The sequence below is a fragment of the Callithrix jacchus genome, chromosome 13, assembly GCF_049354715.1.
Source record: "Callithrix jacchus isolate 240 chromosome 13, calJac240_pri, whole genome shotgun sequence".
NCBI lineage: Eukaryota > Metazoa > Chordata > Mammalia > Primates > Cebidae > Callithrix > Callithrix jacchus.
The window spans coordinates 118,711,061-118,737,564 of NC_133514.1; the positions used below are offsets into that span (position 1 = coordinate 118,711,061).

General features: G+C 40.2%; 1 protein-coding gene and 1 long non-coding RNA gene across 2 annotated transcripts in view; one reads left to right on the top strand and one right to left on the bottom strand.

The window, feature by feature from the left end:
* The window catches only part of ZNF516 (zinc finger protein 516), a 214,103-nt gene that overhangs the window by 5,971 nt on the left and 181,628 nt on the right, over window positions 1-26,504 (bottom strand). The window lies entirely within an intron of this gene.
* Window positions 545-26,504, top strand: LOC144579082 (uncharacterized). Its single transcript, XR_013525952.1, has 2 exons — window positions 545-635; window positions 21,382-26,504. It is a non-coding gene; the product is annotated as an uncharacterized LOC144579082 (long non-coding RNA).

Here is a 26,504-nt window from a genome sequence, read left to right on the forward strand (position 1 = left end):
TGTTGTTGTTTATATTCTTTCTGGGAAAGCACGTTTTTAAAAAGAAAGTAAATGCCGCCAGATCTTTCTGCCTCGTCAAATTTCTGCTCACAGCAACTTAAGGCCCAAAGGTAAAGGGAAGAAGTCTGGAGATGCAAAAATTGAGAGATGCCTCACAACGTAAAGAAAGGCAGTCAGTCCAGGTAAACCCCGTCAGATAGTAAATACCCTACTGCGTTCCTCACAGAGCCCTTTCTCCTGAGCTAACCCTAAGCCTCATCAGAGCGAGCAATGTGCATCTGTGACTTCAGCAGCAATCAACGGCTGTCTCTGATAAAGAAATCCCATCAGGGATCCAGAGAGTAGAGGAGAAAAAGAGCAGTCACTTCAGGGCGAAAAGCAGAGGCCACCCTAGTGCACCCAGCCAGACTCCCAAGACAGCTGGGGAAGTAGGCGGGAGACTGAGCCACGGGCTGCCAGCACAGAGCACTGTGTTTTGCTGCTGTTCCCATGGCTACATTTGCCCCCAGCCTGGAGGGAACGCGGATTCCATCTCAAACTTGCTGCTTTTGTGGAGGTGTTGACCAGCATGCCACCCTCCACACCCCTCCCTGCAGAAGCACAACGGGACGCAGGACTGATTCTCAGAAGCAGAGGTCAGCACAGCATCTTGGGGTGGGTCCGGCGGGTGTACGGAGGCAGAGGAAGTGAAGGGGCCGCAGACAGGGAGCTCAGGCTTAGGGGGACCTACGGCTTCTTGGGGGCTTCAGTATAAAGCCACACTAAATGGAGTGAGTTAAATGCTCATGGAACTGGTCAGGCTACAGGTTTAGTATTTCCTATCCCTCTTTCCAAACAGGATTTACGAGGTTTCGTATTTCACAGAGCTCCTTGGGGACGGATAGTCTGTGCTTTTCTTTGAAAGCACATTCCCAATCTTACTAAAACTCAACTTCCACAGTCATTTTCTGGTTTCACCGTTTTTAAAATTAATAATTTTTGTTTGTTTGTTTGTTGCATTTCTCAAGCTCTTTTGTCATTAAGGGAAAGCTCTGTGGCTATCCCAACCAGTTCACACACTAAACAGACTATCTCGGGTTATGCTCAAAACTGCCTACACAGTTGTCTTTCACAAGGAATGTTCATGCCCATGGTCCATGATAGAGAATCCTCCGAAGTAGGTACAGGGAACACTACTTTCTTGACTCTGACAGAGGACATTTAGGAAATTGGTGTTTTATTAACAAAGGATGGATTTCTTCTTCCTACGGTGTTTATGTACATATCCTTCAAGTAACAGAACCAGATATATAAATAACTGAACTTACGAGACATTATTTACAGAAAAATCTCTGTTCTCTCTGGGATTAAGATATAGAAGAAAAGTTAATTCACTTTCTAGGGTTCACGCATAGCGAATGATACCAATTTGAATACTCTTCTAGGTGCTTTACATGCCATCTTTAATTCTGACCATAACCCTACAAATTAGTATGTATTGATCTCATTTCACAAGAAGAAAAATAGGCTGACAACCTGCCCAGGGTCTCACAGCTCATAACTCCTCCCTTAGCCTAACCCTGGACTTGGGTGGACTATACTCTGTGAACGAAGGAAAATGCACCAATTAGCTATGCCCCAAATAGGACACACATTGACAATAGTGTGATTCACTGTATTTGAACCCCCAAATGTTACCACTATCATTGATATATGAGATTTCTCCTTCCACTTAGTCACTTCAGCCTTTCCTAGAGAAAGTCTGTGGGTTTCTATTATTTTCTGTAATTTCTCAAACTGAATGTTCACAGCCAGAATAAAACAGGCAAACCTGAAGCTAAGTCGCTATCAGGTTTCATTTTACATGTTTCTTTTTGTTTCCAAACTGGCCGTATGGATTTTCTTCATTTCTATAATTTTATTAAGGAAAGATGTCACTCATGAAAATAAAATAGAGTAAGAAAATATGTAAATTAGTTAAAACAGACAGAAAATTAATATCCATAAGATACAAGGAGTTTATTCAAATCAATGAGAAAAAGCCAGGCAAAAAGGCGATGGACATAAAAAAAGCTTTCTTTCCACAGGAGAGAAATCAAATGAGACAGAATTTATGAAAATATGCTCAATCACACCTCTAACCAAGATGAGATCATGAATTCCTCTTCTGTTAATAAAAGAATAGCTTGTATTAGACTAAATTCCAACAGATAAAAAATATAAACTCCAGAAAAATATAAAAATCACCTAATTAGAGATTAATCAAAAGAAGGCACAAAACCAGAGGGGAGTTAATCTTTTAAAGAGGGGTCTGCACAGGGTGAAACACAGGATTATGTGGCTTTTTGCTGAGAGCACATGCTCATCTGGGTGGAATAAAACTATTGAGACTCAAGCAGAAAGCCAGGGATTACTGCCTTAAGAAGTCAGAATACAAAATTTGGGACCATCAGAGTGCTGGAAATCACAGAAAGGATGACATGCAAATGAGAATTTCTACTTCCAAATATAAAGTCTGCCCAAAATTTTAGCTGATTTCTGACTTACATATGCACAGGGGAAACTTCAGGAGGATCAGCAGAAAAGATGAGTAAAAGGGAGAGATTTTAGTGGTGACAGAGAAACAGGACTTGGAGTTTGAGTTCAGCCAGGGTAATTGACTGCTAGAATGTTCCTCAAAAAAAAATTTAAATATCCAAAATCAGCAGTGTAATAGCCAGACTGTTAAGTTCTCAGTCAAAAATAAGTGGACATGCAAAAATAAAAAAGGTGACCATTGTCAAGAGAAAAAGCAATCAAAACCGACTCCAAGATGTCCTATATGTTAAAAATTAACAGAAAATGACTTAAATCAGATATTACAAATATGTTCAAAAATTTGAAGGGAAATATAGTCCTAATCAATGAACAAAATGACAAACACAGCAGAGTAAGAGAAACTATTTAAACAAATACCAAATGAAAATTATAGAACTGAGAACTCCATTAACTGAAAGGAAAGAGAGAATATAGTGAAGCAGCACAAGAAAGAATGAGTAAAATTGAAAATGAATGTACACAATGATACAATCTGAAGAATAGAGAGGGTAAAAAAACCAATAAATAAAAGGACGGCATCTCGCAGACCTGAAGAAGAATACCCAAGTTACAGATTTACACACATCGCTGCAGTTCCAGAAGGGCAAAGAAAAGAATTAACAAATAAGGTTGAAATTTTTCAAATTCAGTGAAGAACATAAACTTACAGATTCAAGACACTCAGTGAATGCCCAATAAAAGAAAAAAGAAAATCTTGAAAATAGCTGAAGAAAAAGACACATTACCTACCAGAAAACAACAATATCAATGATATTTATCTTCTCACCAGACGCAATGGAGGTTATGGAATTAACACCACTAAAATGCTGACAGAAACTATAAACCCAGAACTCTTTATCAAGTAAAACTGTTATTTAAAAATGAACATACAACAAAAGCAAATGTTACTTTAACAATGTTGATTTTTCCAATCCGTCAACTTAATCATATTCCAACATGGAATATCTTTCCATGTTTTGGTGTCCTATTCAATTTCTCCCATCACTGTGCTTTATAGTTTTCATTATAGAGACGTTTCACTTCTTTGGTTAAGTTAATTTCTGGGTATTTAATTTTATTCATGGCTATTGTAAATGGGATTTTTTTAAATTTCTTTTTCAGATTGTTCACTGCTGGCATATAGAAATATTGCTTGTTTTTGTATGTTGATTTTGTATCCTGCAAATTTACTGAATTTATTCATCAGTTCTAATAGTTGTTTTGTAGAGTCTTTAAACTTGTCCAAATATAAGATTGTATCATCTGCAAACAAGGATAATTTGACTTCTTCCTTTCCAATGTGGATGCCTTTATTTTCCTCTCTTGTCTAATTTCTCCAGCTAGGACTTCCAGTACTATGTTGAATAACGGTATTGAAAATGGACATTTTTGTCATGTTCCAGATCTTAGAGGAAAGGTTTTCAGGTTTTCCCCATTCATTGTGTGGGCCAGTCATATATGGCTTTTATTATGTTCAGGTATGTTCTTTCTGTACTAAAGTTTTTTGAGGGTTTTTTATTGTGAAGGGATATTGAATTTTATCAAATGCTTTTTCAGTGTCAATTGAAATGATTATATGGTTTTGTCCTTCATTCTGTTGATATGAAGTATCACATTGATTGATTTGTGTGTTGAACCATCCTTGCATCACTGGGATAATTCCCACTTGGCCATGATAAATGATCTTTTTAATGTATTGTTGAATTTTGTTTACTGGTGTTTTGCTGAGGATTTTTACATCGATGTTCATCAGAATTATGGGTCCACAGTTTGCTTTTTGATGTGTCTTTCTTTGGTTTTGGTATCAGAGTAATACTGGCCTCATGGAATGAGTTTGGAAATATTCTCTCCTCCTCTACTTTGAAATAGTTTGAGTAGGATTGATATTAGATCTTCTTTAAATGGTTGATAGAATTCAGCAATGAAGGCATCAGGTCCCAGGCTATTGCTTGCTGAGAGACTTTTTATTATGGCTTTGATCTCATTACTTGTTATTGATCTTTTCAGGTTTTGGATTTCTTCATGGCTCACTCTTGGTAGGTTGTGTGTGTCTGGGAATTTATCTACTTTTTTGGATTTTCCAATTTATTGGCATATAGTTGTTCATCATAGCCATTAATCATCCTTTGACTTTCTGTGGTATTGATTGTAATGGCTCATTTTTCACCTTTGATTTTATTTATTTGGGTGTTTTCTCTTTTTTTCCTAGTTTGGGGACAGGTTTGTCAATTTCGTTTATCTTTTCAGAAAACCAACTTTCATTTGGTTGATCTTGTGTTATTATTTCAATTTTATTTATTTATACACTGATGTTTATTATTCCTTTCCTTCTACTAACGTTGGGTTTGGTTTGCTCTTGCTTGTCTAGTTCTTTAAGATGTATAGTTAGGTTTTGAAGTTTCTCTTTCCTTTTGATGTGGTTGCTAATAGCTATAAACTTCTCTCTTAGCACTGTTTTCACTGTATCCCATGGGTTTTGATATGTTGTGTTTCAATTATTATTTGTCTCAAAAATGTTTTCAATTTTCTTCTTAATTTCTCCATCGACCCACTGGTCATCCAGGAGCATATTGTTTAATTTTCATATGTTTGTATAGTTTCCAAAAATCCGGTCTTTATTGATTTCTCATTTTATTTCACTGTGGTCAGAGAAGACGCTTTACATTAGCTCAGTTTTAGCGAATGTTTTAAGACTTGCTCTGTAGCCTGACATATGGTCTATCCTTGAGAATGCTCCATGGGCTGAGAAGAAGGCTGTGTTCTGCAAGCACTGGATGAAACACTTCATAAATATCTATTGGATACATCTCGCCTTCAGTGCAGATTAAGCCCAATGTTTCTTTGTTCATTTTCTGTCTACATGATCTGTCCAAGGCTGAAAGTGGAGTGTTGAAGTCTCCAGCTTTTATTGTATTGGGGTCTATCTCTCTCTTTAGTTCTAACAATATTTGTGCTTATGTATCTGAGTGTTCCAGTGTTGGGTGTATATACTTACAATTGTTATATCCTCTTGCTGAATTTACCCCTTTATCATTTTATGATGACGTTTGTCTCTTTTTATAGTTTTTGTCTCCAAATCTGTTTTATCCAATGTAAGTATAACTGCTTCTGCCTTTTTTTGGCTTCCATTGGCATGAAATATATTTCTCCATCCCTTTCAGTCTATGTATGTCTTTAGAGATAAAGTGTGTTTCTTGTAGGCAATAGATGGTTGGCTCTTGCGTCTTTAACCATTCACCCACTCTACATATTTTGATTGGTGAGTTTATTTACATTAAATGTTATTATTAATAAGTGAGGGCATACTCTTACTATTTTGTTGTTCATTTTCTCATTGTTTTGTGATCTTGCCTTCCTTCTTTCATTCCTTCTGGTTTTTCTGTTAGTGAAGGTGATTTTCACTGGTGTGATGATTTAATCTCTTGCTTTTTATTTTTTGTGTATCTGTTATATGTTTATTGATTTGAGGTCGCCATGAGGCTAGCAATTCATATCTTATAACTGATATCAACTTAACATTGATTGTATGAATAAACAAACAAAGCAAAAAGAACATTAATGAAAACTCTACAATTTAACTTTGTCCCCTTGTTTTTTAACTTTTCGTTGCTTCTATGTATATTTTATTGTACTGTCAATGTCTTAAAAAGCTGTCATAGTTATTTTTTACTGGTTCATCTTTTAGTCTTTATACTTAAGATAATAGTAATTTATGTTCCATAATTACTGTGTTACAATATTCTGTGTTTTTCTCTGTACATATTATTACCAGTGAGTTTTGTACCTTCAGACAATTTGTTATTATTAGCATTTAGATAAGTTTTGTACCTTCAGTGGGTTTTGTACCTTCAGATGATTTGTTATTATTTGCTACTTAGCATTCTTTTCTTTCAGATTAAAGAACTCTTTTTGACATTTCTTGTGGGACAGGTCTAGTGTTAATGAATCTCACATATATTGTGTTAAGCAAAAGGAACTGAATCAAAATCCCACATCTCCTGTGATTCCCTTGATAGGAAGGTATAGATTGAGCAACAGTAATTTTTGGTGGAAAAGAAATCATAAAAGTGGCTGCTACTCATTCAGAGGACATTGAATGGCAGGGGGAAAGGATATTGAATGGACAAAGGCTTTCAGGGTCTGGGGTGTGATTACATGGGTGTAATACTTATGCAATTGTACACTTCATTTGTATTTTACACTCTGTAAATTTTATCTTAAAAAACTATATAAATCATTAAACTCAGCCAATTTTTTTTTCTTACAGTGGTATTGTTTAGCAACCATAAAACTACTTTCTGTGCATGCTGGTCTTGAGCTTATGTATAAATACACTGAGGGAGTGGGGCCAGATCCCTCCCTGGCAGGAAAGTGAGCCACAGAGACTGTTAGACTGCAGTTGGGTGTGTCAGCATTAACTCACAGTTTTCAACACCTAGCTGGATAGCTATACAATGCCACAGAGACAAGGGGAGGAGATAAGGAAGACAGACATGTGTGGACATACGAGCTCAGCTCTATCTGCTGAGAGGCTAAAAGCAATGACACACCAGCACCTAAATACTTAGGTCTTGGCTTCTAAATCCCCTTCTTCACAAAAGGAACCAAGTTTCCTTGGAGAAAAAGTTGATTCCAGGGCTGAAACAAGGAAAGTACATCAAGAGTCTGAAGCTTCCTGTTGCACCACAGAGGAAGGAGATGCTCAAAGAATGGCAGGGATGTGCTAGAGATAGAGCTATGAGCTTGAAGAAGCCCCTTCTCAAATTTGCTCCTCAAAAGAAATGATAGTAATGAACTGAACCCGCTGAATGAAAAGGGAATCCATGTATCCATACAGAGATAAGTAAAAAGAAATCTTTACCTATCATAAAACACTAACCAATAAATATGGGGTCAGAAAATTCTCAATGGCTGCTAAACGTTGTGGGTGAATAGATGTCTGGTAAAGAACAAGATATTTAACCAACTCAAGGAAATTTCCACCACAGAAGTAGCCGCAGACAAAGAGTAAGAGAGAAATAATGATAAAACAAATAGGGGGAGATGGAATTAATTACTTTATTTAAATAAAAGGTATGTAGAAATTGCTTAGAAAATTCTTGCCATTTTTCAGTAAGTTTGAAAATATGTCCAAATGTTAAAATACCTAAGAAATAAATTATAAATGCTAAGAATAAATAAAATGTGACTCAATTTTTAGACAACATATTTGAAAGAATTTTAAGTTAGAGTGGTGTAAAATGAGCATTCCCATCACTATGGATTAGAGCATACATTAGTCTAGACCTTTTGGAAAATTTATTAATATATTTCCTAATTAGACCTTGCAATTCTAGTGATCTACCTTTAAAAAACAGATAAACATTGGTAGGTGTGTAAATTCAAGTGTTCACAGAAACAACAGTAATAAAAATTTTAAAGAATAAAAATAATTATAGGTAGTTTAAGGCAGAAAGGCAGTCTTACCATTCCATGCGTTCATTGTCTCCTTTAGAAATATCCTGCATTCTATGTGCACAATTATAAGCAAATTCCTAAGGTCCCAAACAGTGAGCAATCTCTTAATTAATACTAAAAGTACTCCTAGGGGAACCTAATGGAATATCTTTCAAGAATGTAAAGTGTTACAAGAAAGCCAGTGATCAACAGATGCAATGATTCCAGCAGGGCTTGAATGGAGTGGGTGGGGGTGCCGAGGGCAGGGAGATACCTTTCCCCCAAACAACGCATTTCAGACTTGTCCTGGAACAGGCACCCTTGCCCTGATCCAACAGTCCTCACTTCCACAAGTAAATTCTAATACATTTTGGCCTAGAAAGATTTTCCTCATTGGGAAACTAGATTTGAAATAGCTTTCTCACCCTTAACAGGCAGATTTTAAACATCAAAATGAATTATTATAGATAACATTATCTGCTTATTATATTTAAATGTGAAAATTACCCTTAAATGAAATAAGAAAAAGAAAAAAAAATCTTAATTCCAAAAGAAAAGAAAAAGAAAACCCAATGTAGGTCAAACAGCACTTCAAAAAAATTTCCTACAAAATCTGAATCCAAATACAGAAGACTGAAATATGCTGAATTCCCAGCATTTCTGCTAGAAATGACTCCTCGCCCATTCTTTTTTTAAACAACTTTGAGTTATTTTTATATATCATAAAATTTATCCATTTCAAGTGTACAGTACAATAACTTTTAGTAACCTTATTGAGTAATTACAACCATCAGCATGAATTCGTTTTAGAACGTTTTTATCCGTCCAGTAAGATCCCTCATTCCCATTGGCAGTTAATACCCATCCTTTTCCCAGTCTCACGCAGATCATTAATCTACTTTTTAGCTCTATAAATTTGACATATCATGTAAATGGAATTAACCAATATATGGTCTCTTCTGTTTGGCTTCTTTCATTTAATGGGTTTTTGAGGTTCATCCATGATAGAGTATGTGTCAATAGTTCATTTTTCTTAGTTGATAAACATTTAGGTAGTTTCCAGTTTGGGACCAGTAAAAATGATGCTACCATGAACATTCCTGTGAGAGCTTTCTGTGAACATGAACTTTTATTTCCCTTGGGTAGATACGTAGAATACAGTAGAATTACACGGTAGTCTGATATTTAGGCTTTGAGGAAATACCAAACTGTTTTCCAAAGTGGCTGCAGCATTTTACATTCTTAAGAGCAGTGTCTGAGAGTTCCCATTTTTGCACATTCTTGTAAATATTTATTATGTGTCTTATTTATTATAGCAGAAGTGAAATGGTATGTCTTAAGGTTTCTATTTACATTTCTCTTGTAACTATAGATGTTGAGCATCTTTTCATATACTTCTTAGTCACTTATACACCTTCTTTGGTGAAACATCTCTTCATATCTTTGAACATTTTGGGACCAAGTTGTCTTTTTTCTACTGAATTTTAACAAGGGTGTGTGTGTGTGTGTGTGTGTGTGTGTGTGTGTGTGTGTTGTTTTGTTTTTGGAAATTCTTCATACAAGTCCTTTGTCAGATATGTGTTTTATAAATATTTTCAAGTCTGTTCCTTGTCTTTTTACTTTCTTAATTGTATCTTTTGAAGTGAAAAGATTTTAAATGGTGATGAGGCCTAATTTGTCCATTACTTTTTAAAATAAATTGTGCTCTTGATCTTGTATCTAATAAATCTTTGCCTGTATCAAAGTCTTGAAGATTTTCCCCTGTATTTTTTTTCAAAGTTTTCTTGTTTTGCCTCCTACGATTAAGCCTATGATGCATTTTGAGTTCATGTTTGTGTACGGTGTCAAGTGAGAGTCTGTTTATCTCTTGCATATAGTATCAAGTTGTTTCAACACTTTGCTCTCAGATAAATCGGTTGGCACCTTTGTCAAAAATCAATTTACCATAAACACAGGAATTTATTTCTCCATTCTCAATTTTGTCCCATTAATCTATATGTCTATCTACATGCCACCATTTTATCATCTTGAACATTGTAGCTTCACAGTAAGTTTGAATTGGTAAGTCAAAGTCTATCATCTTATTTTTCAAAATTATTTGGGTTTCCTAGGTGTTTTGCATTAGCACATAAATGTTTAAGAATATGTTGTCAATCTAAGCAAAAAAAAAATGCTGAAATCTTGAATAAAGAGATTTATTGGGGGAGAATTGCCCATTTTAACAATATTGAATCTCCCAGTCCATGAACATGAGCGTCTCTCATATCTTCTTTAATGTCTCTCAACAGTTTCATATTTTTCAGTACAAATTTTGTGCTTCTTTTGTTAAATTTATTCCTAAATATTTTATTATTTGGGATGCTATTGTGAATAAAATTGTATCCTTAATTCCTTTGTGTGTGTGTGTGTGTGTGACAGAGTCTGGCTCTGTGACCCCAGACTGGAGTACAGTAGCACCATCTCAGTTCCTTTCCACCTCCAGCTTCTGGGTTCAAGTGATCCTCCCACCTCAGCCTCCTGAGTAACTAGGATTACAGGCATGAGCTGCCACACCCAGCTAATTTCTTTGTATTTTTAGTAGAGGTGTGATTTCACCATGTTGGCAAGGCTAGTCTTGAACTCCTGACCTCAAGTGATCCACTCACCTTGGCCTCCCAAAGTGCTGGGATTACAGGTGTGAGCAACCATGCCTGGCCTTGATTTCATTTTTGAGTCATTCATTGTTTGTATGTAGAATACAATTGATTTTTTATATTGACATTGTATCCTGTGACTTTGCTGTATTTATCTGTTCGTTCTTTTTTTTTTTTCTTTTTTTCTTTGAGACGGAGTTTCACTCGTTACCCAGGCTGGAGTGCAATGGCGCGATCTCAGTTCACTGCAACCTCCACCTCCTGGGTTCAGGCAATTCTCCTGCCTCAGCCTCCTGAGTAGCTGGGATTACAGGCACACGCCACCAAGCCCAGCTAATTTTTTTGTATTTTTAGTAAAGACGGGGTTTCACCATGTTGACCAGGATGGTCTCGATCTCTTGACCTCGTGATCCACCCGCCTCGGCCTCCCAAAGTGCTGGGATTACAGGCATGAGCCACCACGCCCAGCTTATCTGTTAGTTCTAATAGGATCATGTCATCTGTGAATAAGACAGTTTTACTTCTTCCTTTCAATCAGCATGTTTTGTTTTCCTTGCCTGATTGCACTTGTTAGAACCTTCAGTGCCATGATGAATAAGAGGTACAAATGGACATCCTTGCTTTGTTTCTGAACTTTGGGAAAAGGCATTCCATCTTTGACCACTAAAGAAGATGTCAGCAGTTGGTCTTTGCTATAAGATGATACCAGCCTCACAAAATGCATAAATGCCCGTTATCAGGTTGAGAAATAATTTTTTAATTCCAAGTTTGTTAAAGAGTTTGTATCATGAATAACTGCTGAGTTTTTAATTATTGTTCTGCATTTATCATGTAGTTTTTCTTTTTTGCTCTTTATTCTTTTAATATATTAACTGACTTTTTGATCTTCAAGCAACCTTCAATTCCTGGGACAAACCTCACTTGGTCACGGCATACAATCTTTTTTACAGGTCATTGGACTTGGTTTCCTACTATTTCAGTGAGGATTTTTGTGTTTATATTCATGAGGGATATTGCTTTACAGCTTGCTGGGTCATTCAGAGTTAAAATCTGGAGCCCTTTCTGACCTTTGCCAGGCATGCACATGGCCCCACACATGCATAAGGCCTTGAGATTACCGAGAATGTATCAGAGCTTTTCTTTTGTCTTTTTTTTATTTTTTATTTTTAATTGCATTTTAGGTTTTGGGGTACATGTGCAGAGCATGCAATACAGTTGCATAGGTACACACATGGCAGTGTGTTTTGTTTCCTTTCTCCCCTTCACCCACCTTTGGCATTTCTCCCCAGGCTATGCCTCCCCACCTCCCCCTCCCACTGGCCCTCCCCTTTCCCCCCAATAGACCCCAGTGTTTAGTATTCCCCTCTCTGTGTCCATGTGTTCTCATCTTTCATCACCCGCCTATGAGTAAGAATACGTGGTGTTTCATTTTCTGTTCTTGTGTCAGTTTGCTGAGGATGATGTTCTCCAGATTCATCCATGTCCCTACAAACGACACGAACTCATCATTTCTGATTGCTGCATAATATTCCATGGTGTATATGTGCCACATTTTCCCAATCCAGTCTATCATCAATGGGCATTTGGGTTGATTCCAGGTCTTTGCTATTGTAAACAGTGCTGCAATGAACATTCGTGTGCATGTGTCCTTATAGTAAAATGATTTATAGTCCTTTGGGTATATACCCAGTAATGGAATTGCTGGGTCAAATGGAATTTCTATTTCTAAGGCCTTGAGGAATCGCCACACTGTCTTCCACAATGGTTGGACTAATTTACACTCCCACCAACAGTGTAAAAGTGTTCCTATTTCTCCACATCCTCTCCAGCATCTGTTGTCTCCAGATGTTTTAATGATCGCCATTCTGGTTCTGGGGTACATGTGCAAGGCATGCAGAACTGTTGCATAGGTACATATATGGCAACGTGGTTTGCTGCCTCCATCCCCCTGTCACCTATATCTGGCATTTCTCCCCATGTTATCCCTCCCCAACTTCCCTATCCCCCACTGCCCCTCCTCTATCCCCCCCACAACAGACCCCAGTGTGTGATGCTCCCCTCCCTGTGTCCATGGGTTCTCATTTTTCCACACCTGCCTATGAGTAAGAACATGTGGTGTTTGATTTTCTGTTCTTGTGTCAGTTTGCCGAGAATTATGGTTTCCAGATTCATCCACGTCCCTACAAAGAACACAAACTCATCGTTTTTTATGGCTGCATAATATTCCAGGGTGTATATGTGCCATGTTTTCCTTGTCCAGTCTATCACTGATGGGCATCTGGGTTGGTTCCAGGTCTTTGCTATTGTAAACCGTGCTGCAATGAGCATTTGTGTGCATATGTCTTTATAACAGAATGATTTATAATCCGTTGGATATATACCCAGTAATGGGATTGCTGGGTCAAATGGAATTTCTATTTCTAGGTCCTTGAGGAATCACCACACTGTCTTCCACAATGGTTGAACTAATTTACACTCCCATCAACAGTGCAGAATCATTTATATTTCTCCACATCCTCTCCAGCATCTGTTGTGTCCAGATTTTTTAATGATGGTCATTCTAACTGGCATGAGATCTTATCTCATGTGGTTTTGATTTGCATTTCTCTAATGAACAGAGATGATGAGCATTTTTTCATATTTTTGTTGGCCTCATATATGTCTTCTTTTGAAAAGTGTCTTTTCATGTCCTTCACCCACCTTTGAATGGGTTTGTTTGTTTTTTTCTTGTAAATCTGCTTTAGTTCTTCATAGATCTTGGATATCAGCCTTTTGTCAGATGGATAGATTGCAAAAATGTTTTCCCATTCTGTTGGTTGCCAGTTCACTCTAATGATTGTTTCTTTTGCTGTACAGAAGCTCTGGAGTTTAATCAGATCCCATTTGTCTATTTTGACTTTTGTTGCCAATGCTTTTGGTGTTTTAGTCATGAAGTCCTTGCCTATGCCTATGTCCTGAATGGTTTTGCCTAGATTTTCTTCTAGGGTTTTTATGGTGCTAGGTCTTATGTTTAAGCTTTTAATCCATCTGGAGTTAATTTTAGTGTAAGGTGCCAGGAAGGGGTCTGGTTTCTGCTTTCTGCACATGGCTAGCCAGTTTTTCCAACACCATTTATTAAACAGGGAATCCTTTCCCCATTGCTTGTTTTTGTCAGGTTTGTCAAAGGTCAGATGGTTATAGATGTGTGGCATTGCTTCCAAGGCCTCTGTTCTGTTCCATGGGTCTATATCTCTGTTTTGGTACCAGTACCATGCTGTTTTGATTACTGTAGGCTTGTAGTATAGTTTAAAGTCAGGTAGCATCATGCCTCCAGCTTTGTTCTTTTTGCTTAGAATTGTCTTGGTTATGTGGGCTCTCTCTTGATTCCATATGAAGTTTAAGGTGGTTTTTTTCCAGTTCTGTGAAGAGGGTCATAGGTAGCTTCATGGGGATAGCATTGAATCCATAAATTACTTTGGACAGTATGGCCATTTTCACAATATTGATTCTTCCTAACTATAAGCATGTAATGTTTCTCCATCTGTTTGTGTCCTCTCTTATTTTCTTGAGCAGTGGTTTGTAGTTCTTCTTAAAGAGGTCCTTTACATCCTTTGTTAGTTATATTCCAAGCCTGAAGACCAATAAGAAGGGCTGAAGTTGAGGCAGCAATTAATAGCCTACCACCCAAAACAAGCCCAGGTCCAGATGGGTTCACAGCTGAATTCTACCAGACATACAAAGAGGAGCTGGTACCATTCCTTCTGAAACTATTCCAAACAATCCAAAAAAAGGGAATCCTTCCCAAATCATTTTATGAAACCAACATCATCCTGACACCAAAACCCAGCTGAGATTCAACAAGAAAAATAAACTTCAGGCCAATATCCATGATGAACATAGATGCAAAAATCTTCAATAAAATACTGGCAAACCGATTGCAACAGCACATCAAAGAGCTTATCCATCACAATCAAGTAGCCTTCATCCCAGGGATGCAGAGAAGGCCTTCGAAAAAATTCAATAGCCCTTTATGCTAAAAACTCTCAATAAACCAGGTATTGATAGAACATATCTCAAAATAATAAAAGGTATTTATGACAAACCCACAGCCAATATCATACTGAATGGGCAAAAACTGGAATCATTCCCTTTGAAATCTGGCACTAGACAAGGATGCCCTCTCTTACCACTCCTATTCAATATAGTACTGGAAGTTCTAGCCAGAGCAATCAGGCAAGAAAAAGAAATAAAGCATATTCAAATAGGAAAGGAGGAAGTCAAATTGCCTCTATTTGTAGACAACATGACTGTAGATTTAGAAGACCCCACTGTTTCAGCCCAAAATCTCCTTAAACTGATAAGCAACTTCAGCAAAGTCTCAGGATACAAAATCAATGTGCAGAAATCACAAGCAATCCTATACACCAATAACAGACTTAAAGAGAGCCAAATCAAGAGTGAAATGCCATTCACAATTGCTACAAAGAGAATAAAATACCTAGGTGTCAGAGCTTTTCATCCTTTGTGAGTTGTATTCCAAGCCTAAACCAGGAAGACTTCCGAGCAGCCAGCAACCCAGTTGCAATGTAGATTCTGCACCCAAAGTCCCCTCCCTCAGGAGACCTGAATTCAAAATGCATTAACCAGTAGAAGCGGCATACAGCATCTGTTTCACTGGCACGGGTTTTCACAGGTCTACGTGGCTCTGGAGCCAATGGTTTTGAGAGCAGCTCTCCCATATCAGTGGCAGTTAGGATGCTGTGGTCCTAGTGAAACAGTTGTGGTAAGGACTTTCTGGTCTGCAGACTCTGAGTCTGGAGAAAGCATTGGGGCAGCAGCTCCCCAATGGAAGCCAGGGTACCCTGGCCAAGTTCCACTCTCCTGGTTAAGGAGCAAAGCTGTGTCTGCTTCTCCAGCCTTCCAACAAGTCTGTGAACATCTAAGTCTCTGTGTGGAACCAACATCTGCTTGGCACCTAGGAGGCATTTATTGCTGTCAGCTGAACCTAATAAATAATAATGAATACTCAGTGGCACAATAGTTGATGGTGGAAATGATGTGGTGACTGCTCTCAGGACTCGCCCCTGGGGCTTGATCGCCTGACCATGTTGCATCGGTGACGTGGGACGCTGGAGCCTACGGACCTGCGTGGAGATGCAGCCTTGCTGGTGTCACCTGTCATCACCTGGGCTGTGTCTACCTGGAGAAGAATCGACTGACACAGCAGCACGTCAAGGCCCTGGGGAGCAGGCACGTTGGAGATGCTTGGCTGCTTCTCTCCACACTGGAGAACTGAGAGAAAAGAGATACGAGGCTCAGAGCTTCATATCCTTGGCTCACTCATTGGCACAAAGTGGTTTTACAACAATTCTAAGTTTTCTCCACAGCCCCTGGATGCTTCAACACAGGCTCACATTCACAGCGTGGCCTGATGGCCTCCGCAGAAGTCGAATTGCTGGTTGGGAAAGAGTGAGACCTGGTGATGGGGCTGGAGATATTTGGTAGCACTGGTGTAAGTCCAGTTTCACAGAACACCAGGACATCACTGAGCCTCCCACACCTGGTTATGTTGACGCTGGCATGCCTGATGTGTGATTGACAGAGTTCCTGCCCTGTGCCACCATCATGGGTACAAATACAGATAAAACACCACAGTCTCTGACCCCACTGGTGTAAGTCCAGTTTCACAGAACACCAGGACATCACTGAGCCTCCCACACCTGGTTATGTTGACGCTGGCATGCCTGATGTGTGATTGACAGAGTTCCTGCCCTGTGCCACCATCATGGGTACAAATACAGATAAAACACCACAGTCTCTGACCCCACTGGTGTAAGTCCAGTTTCACACAACACCTGGACATCACTGAGCCTCCCACACCTGGTTATGTTGACGCTGGCATGCCTGATGTGTGATTGACAGAGTTCCTGCCCTGTGCCACCATCATGGGTACAAATACAGATAAAACACCACAGTCTCTGACCCCACTGGTGTAAGTCCAGTTTCACAGAACACCAGGACATCACTGAGCCTCCCACACCTGGTTATGTTGACGCTGGCATGCCTGATGTGTGATTGACAGAGTTCCTGCCCTGTGCCACCATCATGGGTACAAATACAGATAAAACACCACAGTCTCTGACCCCACTGATGTATCATCTACAAGGAGAACTGGATGTGTTTGTAGAGAAATGGAAACAAGCACTGTCAGAAATCACAGCCGTAAACCAATTTGTCTCAGGCTGGTGTGGGGTTGGATTTGGGATTTTGAGACACTACTCCTGAGGAGGGTTTTCATAAAGACAGTAATATTCATTCCAGCTTTCGAAAGTGAGGAAGGAATTCTTAGGTTAGTAGATGGAAAAACGTCCGAGTACAGAACAGAATGACATTTTTGGAGAATGGCACATAGTTCAATACAAATCTGGATCCCAAATTTTCCTGGGAATGTCAGAAGGAAATTAGTCTAAAAAGCAAACCAGGTGTGGTGGCTCACGCCTGTCATCCCAGCACTTTGGGAGGCCGAGCTTGGTGGATCACCTGAGGTCAAGAGTTCGAGACCAGCCTGGCCAACACAGTGAAACCCCAGCTCTACTAAAAATACAAAAATTACCCAGGCATGGTGGTTCACACCTGTAATACTAGCTACTTGGGAAGCTGAGGCAGGAGAATCACTTAAACCTGGAGACGGAGGTTGCAGTAAGCTGAGATCTTGCCACTGCACTCTAGCCTGAGTGACAGAGCGAGCGAGACTCAATCTCAAAAAAATGAATAAATTTTAAAAATAAAAAACAGGCTAATGTCTTATTAATGACATTTTTGCTTTACAAATGAGTAGGGATTCATCCTGCAGTTAACATGGAGCTAGAAAAGTCCTCATTAGGGTAATAAGATGATGAGATTTTGACTGTAGATAAGTTGTTCTCCTGTGATGCAGAGGAGACAGTTGAGCCTGGCTCCAGGCAGGCAGTCAGCAGGCTGTTCCCAGAAGAGATGGAATGATGCTGGCCTGAACGGCCCTGGAATTCTGGGCCAAAGGAGGGGAGCCGCCCAGGTTTGATTCCTTTGCCCTACCTGCCTTTGCCCCCACCTCAGCAATGCAGGGGCTGGGGCAGAGGCAGGTGGGGCAAAGGAATCTAACTGCTCAGTTCCTTCTTCCCAGCCCCTTCCCCAGGGGCTAAGGTCACCATTTAGCTCCAAAAGGTCTATGTCACCACCTCAAAGCCCATGGTACCCCCCTGGCTGCCACCTTCAATATAGTCCCCTTCAAATAGAGTCACAGATCCTATGCCTGGAGGGATGGCTCCGGGCAAGGGAAACCATACATGATGTTTTCCTAAATACATAAAAGAATGGCATTTTACTTCAGAGGTAACATTTTAACTAGTACAAGGGCAATTCAAAGAGAACAGGCAGCACATAAAAATGGGCAGCTACATCACACCACCAAAACAGGGCAATAGCTGGGGAATCTCAGCCCTGCAGAACAGGCAAGCATTCATGGGAAATGAAAATGTGTAGCCAGAAAGGCCTCTAAAATATTAAATAGCACAATCATTGCATTTGGAGGGAAATCATGAAATAAAATTCAAAGCAATATAATTGGTAGTAGCCAGATTTGAAATTTGTAAAGAAAAATCTAGGGCCAGGCAAAGTGGCTCTCACTTGTAATCCCAGCATTTGGGGAGGCCAAGGCGAGCCCAAATCACATGAGCCCAGGAGTTTGAGACCAACCTGGGCAACATAGCAAGGTGTCATCTCTACAAACAACACAAATTAGCCAGGCATGGGGGTGTACACCTGTGGTCCCAGCTACTCGGGAGCTGCATCATAAGGACTGCTTGAATCCAGGAGGTAGAGGCTTCAGTGAGCCCTGGTCCCTCCACTGTACTCCAGCCTGGGAGAAAAAGCAAGACCCTGTCTCAAAAAAAAAAAAAAAAGAAAAGAAAAGAAAAAAGAAAAAAAAATTAAGCCAAATATCACAAAATTATTTCCTCAAAACACTCTGTACATAGTCCCAGCCGTGGGAGTGGCACAGCTCTGAGTCTGATGAGACTAAATGAAGCATCAGTCAAATATTTTCAGAAACAAAAGGCAAAGAGAAGGATCTTTTACTAATGCCAAGTTGAGATTACTGAGATTTGAAAATATATAATATGGAAAGACATTTTTGTATTAGAGGAAGAGGAGGAAGAGAGCTCCATTATTTAAGGAAATAGGCGGCTCTTTCTATCCAGCTAAAATTTGAACTAACTAAATAACAGAACTTTCTGTTATATCAAAACAGCCCCAGGGAAAAACAAGCTCTTGGCAGATATTTCAAGTTGGAGACCCGCCCAGTTGGAGACACAGCTCTGACCCACTAAAGGGCGTTGGCATTCTGAGCAGGGAAGGTTTTATCAGAATTCCAAAAGATTCCATACACATCCTCTATGGAGCGGGCCCTTTAGAAATACCCAGTTTTGCTTATGTTTGAATTTCTTTTGCTGTTATTTGAATCTCAATGGGAATCTCAAAATGAAAAAGGAAAGACTGTTTTCTGGAATCGATTCTCTGCTCTTCCGCCTTCCTGAATGAAAGCCGACATTCAGCCAAGACTCTCGTCTGTCTAGGTGTAAATCCGCCGGATGCGTGGAGAGCTCCCTTTTCCAGTTCATTACTGTCATCGATTTGAAAAGAAAAAAGCAGGGGTCATTTATTAGAGGTGATTTTTCATGCAAAACACCCCATGTTTGCTGTCATTCAACAGACTTTAGTCTACGCCCTCACTCGTATATTAGCAGGGCTTCAGGTCATAACCTTTTATGGCATTTGGAATTCCAGAACCTCTGATTAGTGCAATATTTACATATCCTTCCGTAAAAACGTTCCTCCATGGAAATGCATGAAGTGCGGTAAATTTGTTTGGCCTTTAGTCTAGACTATACATGAATTCTGAATGCAAAGCAGGGTGCATTAAACGATATTACTTTATCTTGTGATAGTGTTTCCATTAGTGGGACTCCAGTTAACCCTTTAGAGTTAAACCAGCCTTTCAAGCCAGGAACATCAATTGAGAGAGGTTTTTTCCAATAAAATTAATAGTTGCCACTAACTTGAACTACCTTGACCACCTGATCCCATTTATATGTTTCCATATGAGAGAAGTATCCGTGTCAAAATCAGCCTAGACTTAATGGCCTCAGTGGGGCTTGAAATGATGAGAATTTACTGGAAGTTTCAAGAACATTAATGAATTATTGCCTCATTACCTTAGAGGAAGACATCACTAACCACAGACTTCCTGATCTACAGTAAGGAGGGGGCATTTTGTGTTCGCATTTCAAGATCAGTATATGCTTTGTTTTTGATTTGCCAAATTATATTGGTTGACTACCTGAGACCACTGAGTCTGAACCTGACGTGCAAATTTAGCCAATGGATAGACGGTTGAAAACTGCCACACTTCAGAATGAAAACGGTGGCCCAGCAATCTACCAACTCAATGTTACTTTACAGGGTAATTTTTTTAAATGAAGTTTATGTAGGAAAGACGTCCATAAGCTGTGGCAGAGGTCCGCCAAGAGACAGACTGTAGGCTCATTCAAATGCCTGTACCACTCACACTGAGGAATATGATGTACTTTTTCAGAAACAGTTTACAAATCTCCCTTAATCCAGCTGCACTGGGGCTTTGAAAAGACACATGTGTTATTGTTATCTTCTTCCAAAACATGGTCTTCCTTCTGTGAAATCGGACATGTGGATGCCTAGCGTGACATCAAATTTCAAAAAGAATTTCATCTCAGACAGCCTAATTCCCACCTGAAACTTTTGAGCATCATTTAAAATACATTTGGTTGCGAGGGTTCTGATGAAGACATGGCTGCATTTTTAAATTTCACGTTTTTGAACTGTCCACTACGCCCTGAATTGTGGATGTTGGAATCCATCTTCCACATGTGAAAAATGACAGGGCTGGTGAGTGGTAAGACGCAGGAAAGGGTGTTGGAAGATCAACAGTGGGCGTGACCTGTGAATAGGTGCAACATTCAGCCCCATTTACACCTCCTTCAAAATACAGAACGATGGACATGTATGACATCACTCCCTCACTACGGTCTTGAGACCATTACTCACAAGCTCCTACTTTTCATCTGGCATTCCTCCTTATTCCCTGTCTTCCAACCCTGTTCTCTTTCCTTGAGAACGGTTTCCATCTTTCTGACTAAGCACCCACCCAGAACCTTGTAAACAAATGATACATATCTAATATAGCTGCGTTTCCCAAACACCTGTTAACAACAGATAATAATACCGTATTAGAATTCAATCTGTAAAACAGAAAAACATCGTATCTGCATTTTAGAAGTCAAAAGAATATTAAAATTAGTCATTTCTTCCCAGCCTCTGAAAAGATATGTTAATTTTTAGCTTGGTTTGAGAAACAAGCATGGTTAAAATAATACAAATTGTCTTGGAAGGAAATCTTCACTTTACCATAAGAAGCACTCAGACATATTTTTTTGGACCCCTGGGTATTTGTTGCAATCAGAAATTTGGTTTGCCAAATAAAATCCGCAGCTCCCCTCACTGCACGCTGATATCAGAGCTACAGTAAGTTACACCTATTACATGACTGGTCCTCACTGTTAACACCCCTATGGGGGTGGAAACTGTATCTTCACCTAGGGACCCTGAGGTTCAGAGAGGGAAATTAACTTGTCTAGGGTCATGGCTGGGTTTGTGGTGGCAAGAAAGCAATCTGAGCTCTCTCCCCATCTGTTCTCATGCCCAGCATCTCCATCGTGATGCATGGCACACAGGGAGGAGTTGCATCTTGAAGATTCCCTTGTTGTGAGGTCAGCCTGATCCAAAAGAGCTTAAAGCTGCCCCTGGCCTGAAGGAGGCAATAAGTAGTGTCCAGATGTGAAACTGCAATGAAAAACACTGATTCTCGCCTCTTTCAGAAACAGACTGGCCACTGTGATCTTTGTTATGGGATCTGCAGTCTTCTCGGACCTATTAAAAATGCAGGTATAAACAAATGCAAATGGTTTGAGGATGATCCACTGTCTCAGATTCTCCACTCCATGGTACACTTTTATTACTGCAGGGAGTCCCAGCATCTGCCACAGTAAAACACTGTCACACAAAGAAGAATAAACATCTGACTAAATGGGTAAAGCAAAATCAAGCAAACAGGATACGGTCTCCCCAGCCTCCGGCAGCACTCCCAGCACGGATGAGAAGCGGCTGAGCATTCTGTAATCCCGTCGGCACACCTGAAACCTCCCAAATGACAACCAGGCTTCCAGGAGAAGCTGTGCGCACATCGTCTTAGGGAAAAGGGGGACACCCACAAACCCCACAGCATTAACCTGATAACAGGACAGAGCAATCACCTTGAGTACTGTCTGAGCCATCCACTCTGTGAAGAGTCTAACACGGCTCTTATGGGTAGAAAGTGAAGTTGAACTTCAACTGCAACCTGACCTCTGGGAAGACGTGCAGACCACTGTGTTCTTTTTCTTTCTTAATTATAAACGTGAAATTCTAACATTCTGTTTAAAGGAAAACAAGCATTTGTTATCACTTCTATAGAATAATTTTACTTCTACTGTTATCACTAAAGTCTACATGAACAGGTAGGGTAAAGAGGAGCAGAGAAAAGCAGGGGATGTAATCCCTCCCAAGTAGCTGGGATTACAGGTGGGCTACTCGGAAGGTGTGAGGTGCATGGGTGCAACTAGTGATGGACGCGCGTGGTCACCACCTGTCCGTCATTGCAGCCAAACTCTGGAGCTGGGCGCGGGCACCAGCTTGTTCTCTCCAGCTCCACTAACAGCCCTTGCTCAGGCCCCTCCAGAGCCACTTCTACTCAGTCTGAGCCATGTCCCTTTTCCTTTCAACAGTAAAGAGCGGTTGGGCGTGGTGGCTCAGGCCTGTAATCTCAACACTGGGAGGTCAAGGCAGGCGGATCACTTGAGGTCAGGCGTTCCAGACCAGCCTGGCCAACATGGTGAAGTCTCGTCTCTACTAGAAATAGAAAAATTAGCCGGGCATGGTGGTGCACACCTGTAATCCCAGCTACTTGGAGGCTGAGGCAGGAGAATCACTTGAACTCTGGAGGTGGAGGTTGCAGTGAGCTGAGATCACATCACATCACTGCATCACTACACTCCAGCCTGGCCCACAGAATGAGACTCTATCAATAAATAAATAAATAACAAAAAATGAAAAACAGCAAAGAGGGAAAATCTGGACCCTGTTCAAAGCGTCTCCTTATCCAGCGAGTTGCATTCCTGGTTGTCTTGCTCTCAAACACAATGGCTCATTCTGCCCAGCATGTGGACTTGACAAAGGTGCCTATGCGCTAATGTAGAAAGAGGGATGGTTATTAATTTCACACCTCAGTCAGGACCCTAGGTAGGAACAATTCTCGAACACAACTACAGATTCAATCCTGAACACACAGCTTTAGCTTCCGCAATCCCTTCCACCAGAGAGAGAGATACGTCCACCTGTCTTATGAACAGGTATTCTTCTCTTCCACAGCAATATTTGATTGACTAATCCCCGACAGTTTCAGAAACAAAAACAAATGCATTTGCTTAAGAAAACAAAGCCATACACACTATTTAACTCACTAAAATAATTTAGCCATGGCTGAGTATTGGCTTTGGCTGAGCACACTGGAAGAAGTCCTGTGTATACAGACTTTTAGATTTCATACCAGTACTTCACCTCCCATTCAAAATATTCCCCATCAAATACCATGCTCCAAGTCCTGTGGGAAAAAAGAAACATGCCTACATAAGAATTACCCTGTCAGCCAGGCACGGTGGCTCACGCCTATAATCCCAGCACTTTGGGAGCCCGAGGTGGGTGGATCACGAGGTCAAGAAATCGAGACCATCCTGGTCAACAAGGTGAAACCCCGCTCTACTAAAAATACAAAAATTAGCTGGGCATGGTGGTGCATGCCTGTAATGCCAGCTACTCAGGAGGCTGAGGCAGGAGAATTGCTTGAACCCAGAAGGCAGAGGTTGCGATGAGCCAAGATCATGCCATTGCACTCCAGTCTGGGTAACAAGAGCAAAACTCCATCTCAAAAAAAAAAAAAAAATTACCCTGTCATGGAGACATTTGCCAAGCTGGATTTAAAAATTAAGTGCAAATAAACATTACTTTATGTATGCGATGGCAGTGAGTTAAACAAGCTGGTAGAAAGGCTCCGTCTCATTTCTTATGCGCTCAGACATTTGCTAAACAAATGTAAGCACGGTGGTAACAAACAATCACATGACTGCACCCAGATGCACCCCTTTCCCCAACATTTATTTTCACCCCTTTTCTCTAAAAAACGTTCATACCCAGAAAGAAAATAATCACCGTGTGAAGATCCAGCGCTAGCAGATCAATACTGCATGATCTGTGAATACGTTCCTGTCCCTTCTCTCATTGCCTTTTTGAGCATAGAAGACATAAAATAGGCCTTTGAGAACTCCATGAAATAACTCTACTTTATGCTCAGATCGCCCATAAAATGCACAATGCGAATCATGAATATAATTTTTACACCCAAATTGAATTCCTAGGCGCGGCAGGAGCTGTGCTTTGACTAGTTGACTGGACTGCTTATCTTGAGCAAGTGGCAAGGATAGGTTGTGGACCCCACCCTGTGCTGGCCAATCAACTCTGCTCTTTTCTGTGGCCACAGAGAGCTCACCTAATGCCCCGTGGACTTCTGGTAATTGGACGTCATTAGTCACAGAGCATTTGGGCAAGAGAATGGGAAGGAAGCCACATGATCATAACTCCAGAAAGCTAACGCTACTGAATGCTGGTCAGCCTTATTACATGTGTGTGTAGTGGATGGAAGGAGTGAGATTAGTGAGTGTGTGAATAAGCTCTGAAAATGGCGACGTGCCACACAGATACAAGTTTTCACAAGAGAGCAAATCCAGAAGGTCTAGCAAACACGGAACTAGAAAGTCGTTTTCGTACCTGCAGTCTGAACCAGGTGACCCTTCGCTGAAGTTATAGTCGGTTTGTGATTTGACCGTGAACTGAAATATGGCACAGACGTAGAAATTCAGAGTTACAAGAAGTCTGTGAGCTGATCTAAACCCAATGCCCTCACTTTACTGTTAAAAAAATATGAAGTTGTGCGGATTTAATGAGCTTACGCAAGGGAGAGGCTTCTCACTAGATACCTCCTCATGTGCTGAGTCACGTGCACTGCTCTACACCTGGATTTGCAGCACCTTGCCAGGTTGCCCTATGCTCTTCCTTTGCAACTCTGCAGATTCCCATGGTCACCTCCCCTGTGGAGTCTTCCTCATTCTCCCATCCTCAGAGCAAAATTAACCCTTTCTCCACCATTTCCTTCAGAGATACAGAGAGCACTTATGTTATGCAGAGGGTCATAGTTTGTCACCTCTGTCTCCCTAACAGTCTGGCTTGTGCCCAGTACGTGTTCAATACACTCATGTGAAACTTATTTGTGTCCTTTGGGGCTTAATGGCTTGTATCCAGAAGTGTCATCTTCTCTGGAAAGGCAGACTTCGTCTTGGCCGTGAGTCATTCAAATCAGCAATTCCAACAAAGCTAGTTGGTAAATATCACCATACAGCTATCTGCCTAGTTGGTAAATATCACCATGCAGCTATCTGCAACCAGTACTCAATTTGCCACTGGCTGATGCTTTTCTTTGGCAACAAGAGAAGACTCCTGATAGTAACAGAAGAAATCACCAGCCGTTCTCATCGTACTGTAGTTAGCATCTTGAGTTCTTGGCCGTAAAACCTCTCAGAGAACGGCAAACTTCTAATAAAAATTTCCAAGACATCCTTAAGAATGTGCCACTCAAGTTACATGAATACATTCAAGATGTAAGGAGCACCCTCAACAGAAAAATTACAATACAGACAGGCTTCTTTTGCATAGAGCTCATGTTCATTTTGTCACCTGAGCAAATCAGATCAAATAGTACGGTACCCACAGTAAATCCAGCCAAGCCTTCCGAAGAGGACCCTCTTCAGTGAGAAGCTGTTACCTGGTGCAAATGATTTGGCAGCTGGTATAGTTGAATTTATAAGCTGGGCTGAAAAGTTTGATGTCATGAACTAGATTACATCATGTGATGCCTCACCAAGTAATTGATGCATATATTATGTGCAAAGAGAGAGCAGAGCTGGCCGAACTCAACCTGTACAGGGGTTTTTAGCTTTATTATGTGATAGTCCGCAATTCATCACGAGGATTTGTAGCTTTATCATGTGAGTCCGCAATTCATCACGAGGATTTTTAGATCTCCTGCTTATTGCTAAAACTTAAAAGGCAACTTTTACAGCTCTGTTTTCTTAAGAAATATAATGAGTAAGCATATTGAGACATTGTTAAACACACAGGAAAATATTTTGTCACTTAAATTTTCCAGAGGATGGTTCAGAGAGGCAGTCATTATGTGTTAAGCTACATTCATATGCTTGTTTTTAAAAAAAAACTCCAAATTTGACAACTTGCTCTGCCTTTAGAGGAAAATATTCAGAGAGTTCAATAAAAAACCTCAGAGAAGAAACTAAAACCTTCTAAGAGGTACATCTCCATTTCTTCCAAGCTCTGCAATTTAATTCAAGCCTTTTCCCCTGATTGTCTACGTTTATTCAAAAGTGACCTAACGCCAAGGCTGGGTAATTACTGGAGTGTCTACACTGATCCAGTGCTGATTACTGCCCCGGCTCTTACATCTCAGTCACTGATCTCAAACATTATTAAATATTAGGGATTCCTGTGATTTGTTTTGTCATCTGTCTACTCCTAACGTTCCTGCTGCTCACTGCCAAGAGATTGTGAACAAAAGCCCGCTGCTTTAATCTCAATTTGTTACACTAAAAATGCAAAATTAAAGAAAAA